Here is a 7,719-nt window from a genome sequence, read left to right on the forward strand (position 1 = left end):
TTTGCTCAGTCAAATACTTATTATCTATCAATTACGTATTTACAGAAGTCTTGATTTGAACTACATTTATGCGTTTATTTGCTAAACCTAGTCTTCCCCAATGTTGTTTTCTTCTTATTTCAGACATCCTAATGTAATTATATTGACAACATCGAACATAACTAGAGCCATAGACGTTGCGTTCGTGGACAGGTTGAAAAATATGTTTGTGACTCGAAAGTTTTTTAATTCACTTTCTCATCTAACTTCGCTATTTGTTCGCCCACAGAGCCGACATCAAACAGTATCTTGGTCCGCCATCAGCCAAAGCTATTTACAAAATTTACCATTCTTGCATCGAGGAACTTGTAAGGGTAGGGTATTCAATGTTTTTACCACAGGATAAGAAAAAATATAGTTGAAACAGCACTATTTGTTTGTATGTAACTTATGTCTTCTTGTGCACGTGATCAACGAAATGGCTGCCGGTCAATTATGTTTTCTGGCCAAAGGAACGCCGAAATGGCTTACCGCAACCTGTCATCATATACAATATAAAACAACAATTTGCCTCGTGAAGTATATCCCTCTTCTCAGTACTTTGTACCTTTACGTCTACTGTTTTATTTCCATACCACAATATAGTCGTTTGTGCAAGTTATACAAACATGTTGCTTAAATAGAGAGGTGCAGCTATATAGAAATTGATTGCAAACGATTGCATTGTAGATAATTTTTAATAATCAAAATTAATGTTCACCGTTTCATCACAGACCAGTATCATATCACCAGCCACTCAAATTTTGGATTTAAGGTACAACTGAAAAATACACGAAATTTTATTTTGACAAAAATTGACGGTGTTTTTTCTTCTTATATTTGTCCTTAATTGTGTATGTAGAGCTCTGGAAATTTAACGGTTTGTTAGAAATTTTTGTTCACTTCTATGTTGATGACATGGTTTTCATTTCCGATGTACAACTTTTTCTCCTATTTTCCATTGTAGCTTTGTCGACAACGATGTAACACACTGTAGTCTTGAATTAAAGAAGATAGCCGAGTAAGTGAAGTAGATGTTTAGATGTAGATCGTCGAGGTTAGTGGAGTCCTGCGAAGGACTGTTGATGTTGATGTTGACTGACTTCTCAACAACCTTAGCGGTAGTCATCTTTAGAGTCAGCATCAACAACAACAGTTCTTTTCAGGACTTTACTAACCTGGACGATCTACATCTACAAACATGTAACGATACTCCCATGTTCAAACCTTTCACTTTAAAGTAAAGTGATGTCACAGAGTAAAATAAACATTTCTTGTCTTCGTTTATGGTAAATATTATGTCACCCAGTCTTCATGTTTTCAAGTTAGTATTCTTCTCGTTTTACAAAGAAAACGAAACTACGCCCGGGGGATTTTCAGAAGTTGTCTGAACCTTGGCAGTATGTTCTAGTTTCTTTTATGAGAAGAATTCTTGTAAAGAAAAAAGACAAATTTTGAAAGGAAAAAACCCCGTTTTCGGTCCGTGCTTCCCGATACCTTCTTAAGCGTAAGGCACTAAAACGCGGCATGTTAACGTTTCGGTAGCAGATTTCGGCCCTCCACGCTATCCTACTTGGGAGATGCAATAGCAAGCTTCCGCCCATCAGACCCCGAGATCACCTGCGATAGGCTTTGCTCGAGGTACGCAGGGAGAGTGCGGTCGCCACCGAAGTGTGGACCCCTAAGCCACTGCATACTATATCGCACCCAGCTTCCACTGATAGTTGACATCTACTATATGAAGCTATAGATTTATATTTATATATACAAAAATTTAGAGGCTTACGAAAGTTGTGGTATTATTATAGTCACAACTGCGCATGCCCAGATAATTTCTTTGATAATTTGCGATTAAGTGGGATAATTGCCCCAGATGTAGTGCAAGTACATCTAGTTAGTCGTTGCCATGACTATAAACAATTAGTCGAGTGGGCTGCGCATGCGCACGAGCGATGATTTCTCCATTAAATTGTTACTAAACATGCTATTTACTTCAAAATCGGGGCTAGTAGATGCAATTGGTCGTTGCCATGACCATGAACATTGGCAGCCAATCAATTTAACTGCGCATGCTCAGTTGATATCTTTAATAATTTGTTAATAAGCAAGTTATATACTCCCTAATTGATGCTAGTAAATGTAGTTGGTCGTTTCCATGACTATCAACTCGGACAATTGGTCAAGTGGACTTTGCATGCTTGAGCGTGCTGCGCATGCCCTAGCGTACTGCGCATGCTCAGATGATCTTCTTATATTTTTGTGACGAAGCGATTAATTACTCAGAAAGTGATGAAAATAGGTCCAGCTTGTTGTTGCCATCACTATGAATATGAAAAATTTGTTAAATGACTAAATTTCTCATTATGATTGAAATATATGATTTCCCCAATATGTGACCAAATGAACCACAGAAGGATGCAAGCTTGTTCTGTTTGTCATTGCCATGATTGTAAACTCGAACAGTTTGTTGAGTTGTTTGTGCATGTTCAGATGAGTTCTCAAATAATTTAGGACTGAGGTTTAAAATATACCGTCTTAATACTTGCAACATAAATAAAATTTAACTTTGTATTACATCTACATTTAAGGCGTAAAGATGTTTTTTCTTTGTTATCGTAGTCAGTAATTATCAAGTAATGGACCACTCTCAAATAATCACGAATATTGGTTGACTTTTGGTTAGGTTTCTTTGGGAGGCTCTTCTCCTTTTGAACTTGCAAGGAGCAGTCAAGCGTCTCACTGTGATAAACCTACGAAGTATTCTTTCTCTCATTTTCTTGTTTACGAAAAGTTATCAACTAAGTGGTCGAACTCTTCGTAAACTGCCATTCCTTGCACATGCGCTGTATTCGAAAGTAAGTAATACGAATTAAAGCCTTCACCTGTGTTCTTTGTTGTACATGCATGTACTTACATTGTCCCTCAAACCTACGTAATAGGCACAAACGATAACCTCAGAAGAGTTTTTGAATAATCTTTCAATGATTGTTGACAAGCAGTTCAAAGAAAAAGAGAATCTTTGCTCAGTTGGTGAAGAAAAAAGCGTGCAAGCGTGATCTTTTTAACGATTGTATACTTTTATACATTCATAGAAATCTTTTGATATGCTTTGTTGAAGATTAAGATTTTTATTGCTCAATTTAAGTCAATTTGGTAAGATAGATCACAAAGTTTGCTAATTTATATTGGTACTTTGAGACTCCTTACATGACGTTTCCCAACACACCTGAGGTCAAATGCAGCAATGTGTATAGTTCGTTATTGAGGATAATGTGTAGATTATTTTAAATAGGGAAGGATATTTATACGATATAGTTAATTGTAACTGTTTAATTTCAACGTATGTTTACATTAAATTACATCCTTAAGCCAACTTTACTAATATTGATCGCTATTTTCATGTTATACATCTATAATCATCTTGTTAAAGATTTGAAGCTTTGCTGCGATAATACAGGTTTGTACTGCTATCTCATCTTTGTTTGTTGCCTATCTGATAGCATGTCAACTCCGGGGACCAGATTTTTTATCGAGATTTATATGATATTAGAGATTGTCGTACGTCAGTCTAATATCTTGAGCATGAACGATATGTTGTTGAAAGATAAGTTTACATATACTCTAGCGTAGTGTCTTCATCAGGAGTGATCGAATGTTGAAACTTGAGTCACAATATGCTCCAGTCTTATGATTTGTCAGGAGTGATCTTTTATTGAAAGTTTCGCTAATGTTATTTAACCATGTTATCTAAAACTTTATCCTCCATATGCATGTGAAACATGTTTTACAAATGCATGTGAAACTCGTCAACACTTTGTCACGGCATTCGTAATATCCGTGACAACGTTAAAATGTTTTTATTTTTCTCTACAACTTTATACCTGCATATTGCATGTCATATCCAAGCTTTCCTTTGATTTGACGGGAAATGGTTTTTATTCACTCTTACATCTTCTGCCTTTATAATTAGTCGATCTGTATTTCTAAACTAATATTTACAAATGCCCCAAGAGAATCTTTTTATTTTATTGGCTCTCTTCTACAAATACAATACCATGTCCGACTATTTGATTGCACGAATTTTTTAATTTGATCACGTTTTTTTGACACGTGTGTTTACCATGGGAAAGATGGATTGCTTAAATGTACCTAGTTGTTTAGACTACTTGGATCCATAGTTATCCTGTAATGTATACTCTTGTGAAACACCAATGAGCATACGTAGTGTGTTTTCTATAACCTCTATTCTTGTTCTCCACTTCATCATCTATCCATATTTGTTCTTTTTTAGTTCTCAGCTCAACACAACCCTTGTCTGAAGTTCCTAAAACCTTCATCTACCCAAGAAAGATCTCTGGTGGTAACATGTTAGGTATGGCTAGTGGTTGGTCATCGTCATTGAGTCTTGTGACACCAGTTCAGTATACGTTAATTGTCCTGAAGACGTTGAGGAGGTTGCTAGTAAAGCGTCGCCTAAACCAGAAGGTAGTTTTCATGGTATGCTAACGGATTACGCAAACGTTGTTTGAAAGAAGTTCACATAAAATGGTTATGGTCTCGTTCCATCGTATTCTGAGAAGGTTTCATGTTCATCCTGAATCTTTCACCAATGTTACAAATACTTTTGAAATTGTCGTTTTAATGATTATTATTTTAGAGCATAGACATTGAAAAATCTTATGGTAGTGTACAGGTATTTTCAACATTTTTGTTGAAAATTCTCTAGTTTCAATTCTTCGAAATTTCTCATCTTAATTTTCACCTTTACTTTAGAATCCTTTCGATACGAGAAATCGTCGGGATTTGAGGTACTTTATACGATATATTGAATTTAAGTTTTATAGCGTTAATAACTCTCATCTGTTCATCGTAACTTTGCTATAATTCTATGGATAAATTATGTTTTATATATAACAGATTATTGATGATCCTACTTCACCTGAAGGTGTTCAGCAAGAACGACGTATGAAGTTACTGTCGTTAATTAATAATATAGCCCTTGATAAAGGGTTGGATGGTCGAAATTATTAATGTCATGGTTGTTTCAGACCAATTGGAATGAGTATGATCAATGAATTCTCGACTTGTTATTTCCTAATAACTCAAATATATTTATTTTCAAATTTCTTAGCTTAATAAATGTTATCTTTGTAGAAACGATTATAACAAAGTACATAATCCCTTTTTTCCGTGAAGCCCATGGATGCGTTCGTTCATGATGAAAGAGTCATATTGTATAATGAGGCTCTCGTTCATCACGAGAGAGTTATGATAAAAATACGTTGTAAAAGGTACTAAGTAAAAAACATATAAACATGCTTAGTGTTTGTTTAAGTTATAGTTCAAAAAGGCAGAAGTTGTTTGAAGCTTTGAAGTATCCTTGGACGTTCTAGTTTTTTTTATGAGAAGAATTCTTGCAAAGAAAAAGATAAATTTTGAAAACCAAAGAATCCCGTTTTCGGTCCATGCCTCCCGATACCCATAGATAGTTGATCACTAGAGCGTCGCTTGTTAACTAAGGGAACCACATAATCCTTGTTTGTTTTCCATGAAACATATGGATGGTTTGCTCGTGATACATGAGAAACAGTAAGTGGGAGAGTTAAATCAGAAAGATATAAACCGATAAAATTGGTATAAAACATGTTTAAGGTTGTCTTTAATTATAAGTGTCAGAGGAAGACAGGGTCATAAGAAGTTAATTGAAACATTGCTTGGTTTGTTTTATGAGAAGAAAACAAAAAGATAAAATTCGAAAGCAAAAAACCCCGTTTTCGGTCCATGCTTCCCGATACCTTCTTAAGCGCAAGGCACTAGAACGCCGCATGTTAACGTTTCGGTAGGAGATTTCGGCCCCTCCACGCTATCCTACTTGGGAGATGCCAATAGCAAACTTCCGCCCATCAGACCCTGAGTTCACCTGCGATAGGCTTTGCTCAGGGTACGCAGGGAGAGTGCGGTCGCCACCGAAGTGTGGGCCCCTAAGCCACTGCATACTATATCGCACCCAGCTTCCACTGCTAGTTGATATCTACTATATGAAGTTTTAGCTTTATATATATATACCAAAATTTAAAGGCGTACGAAAGTTGTGGGATGATTGTTATCGTTACTACGCATGCCCAGATGATTTCTTTGATAATTTGCGACTAAGTGAGTTAATTGACACAAATGTAGTGCAAGTACATATAGTTGGTCGTTGTCATGACTATGAACAATTACTCGAGTGGACTACGCATGCTAGAGCGCATGCGCAGACGATTTCTATTAAATTGTTACTAAGCATGCTATTTACTTCAAAATCGGTGCTAGTAGATGCAGTTGTTCGTTGCCATGACCATGAACTTAGGTAGCTGGTCAAGTTGACTGCGCATGCTCAATGAGACTGCGCCTGCGCAGATGATTTGTCTTAAAACGTGTGACTGAGCGAGCTAATTACTCCAAAATCGGTACTAGTATATCCAGTTGGTCGTTACCATGAGCTTGGAGAGTTTGTGGAGTTGAACAGGCATGCTCAGATTCTCAATTAATTTGTGACAGAGCGAGCTCTGAAATTGGTGCTTGTAGATGCGCTGAGCAAGTTTTCCATCATGTATTTTTGGCATGCTCTTTGTCTACTTAAGCTTGTTTTGACAAATGCATGTGAAACTCGTCAACACTTTGTTACGGCACTCGTAATATCCGTGACAACGTTAAAAATGTTTTTTATTTTTCTCTACAACTTTATACCTGCATATTGCATGTCATATCCAAGCTTTCCTTTGATTTGACGGGAAATGGTTTTTATTCACTCCTACATCTTCTGCCTTTATAATTAGTCGATCTGTATTTCTAAACTAATATTTACAAATGCCCGAAGAGAATCTTTTTATTTTATTGGCTCTCTTCTACAAATACAATACCATGTCCGACTATTTGATTGCACGAATTTTGTAATTTGATCACGTTTTTTTGACACTTGTGTTTACGATGGGAAAGATGGATTGCTTAAATGTACCTAGTTGTTTAGACTACTTGGATCCATAGTTATCCTGTAATGTATACTCTTGTGAAACACCAATGGGCATACGTAGTGTGTCTTCTATAACCTCTATTCTTGTTCTCCACTTCATCATCTATCCATATTTGTTCTTTTAGTTCTCAGCTCAACACAACCCTTGTCTGAAGTTCCTAAAACCTTGATCTACCCAAGAAAGAACTCTGGTGGTAACATGTTAGGTATGGCTAGTGGTTGGTCATCGTCATTGAGCCTTGTGACACCAGTTCAGTATACGTTAATTGTCCTGAAGACGTTGAGGAGGTTGCTAGTAAAGCGTCGCCTAAACCAGAAGGTCATGGTATGCTAACGGATTACGCAAACGTTGTTTGAAAGAAGTTCACATCAAATGGTTATGGTCTCGTTCCATCGTCTTCTGAGAAGGTTTCATGTTCATCCTGTATCTTTCACCAATGTTACAAATACTTAGTTTTTATGCTTTTGAAATTGTCGTTTTAATGATTATTATTTTAGAGTATAGACATTGAAGAATCTTATGGTAGTGTACAGGTATTTTCAACATTTTTGTTGAAAAATTCTCTAGTTTCAATTCTTCGAAATTTCTCATCTTAATTTTCATCTTTACTTTAGAATCCTTTCGATACGAGAAATCGTCGGGATTTGAGGTACTTTATACGATATATTGAATTTAAGTTTTATAGCGT

General features: G+C 36.2%; 2 long non-coding RNA genes across 3 annotated transcripts; both read left to right on the top strand.

The window, feature by feature from the left end:
• The first annotated feature begins 333 nt into the window (after nt 1–333).
• On the top strand, nt 334–1,039 carry LOC124457967. Of its 2 annotated transcripts, XR_006952920.1 has the most exons (4): nt 334–353; nt 753–793; nt 881–898; nt 986–1,039. It is a non-coding gene; the product is annotated as an uncharacterized LOC124457967 (long non-coding RNA). The 2 variants fall into 2 exon arrangements; XR_006952919.1 differs by lacking the exon at nt 334–353 and having other exon boundaries at nt 673–793.
• A 1,773-nt stretch (nt 1,040–2,812) lies between these two features.
• Nucleotides 2,813–3,546, top strand: LOC124457867. Its single transcript, XR_006952849.1, has 3 exons — nt 2,813–2,873; nt 2,958–3,088; nt 3,449–3,546. It is a non-coding gene; the product is annotated as an uncharacterized LOC124457867 (long non-coding RNA).
• Nucleotides 3,547–7,719: the final 4,173 nt, after the last annotated feature.

The sequence above is a fragment of the Xenia sp. Carnegie-2017 genome, unplaced genomic scaffold (assembly GCF_021976095.1).
Source record: "Xenia sp. Carnegie-2017 unplaced genomic scaffold, XeniaSp_v1 HiC_scaffold_6, whole genome shotgun sequence".
Taxonomy (NCBI): Eukaryota; Metazoa; Cnidaria; class Anthozoa; order Malacalcyonacea; family Xeniidae; genus Xenia; species Xenia sp. Carnegie-2017.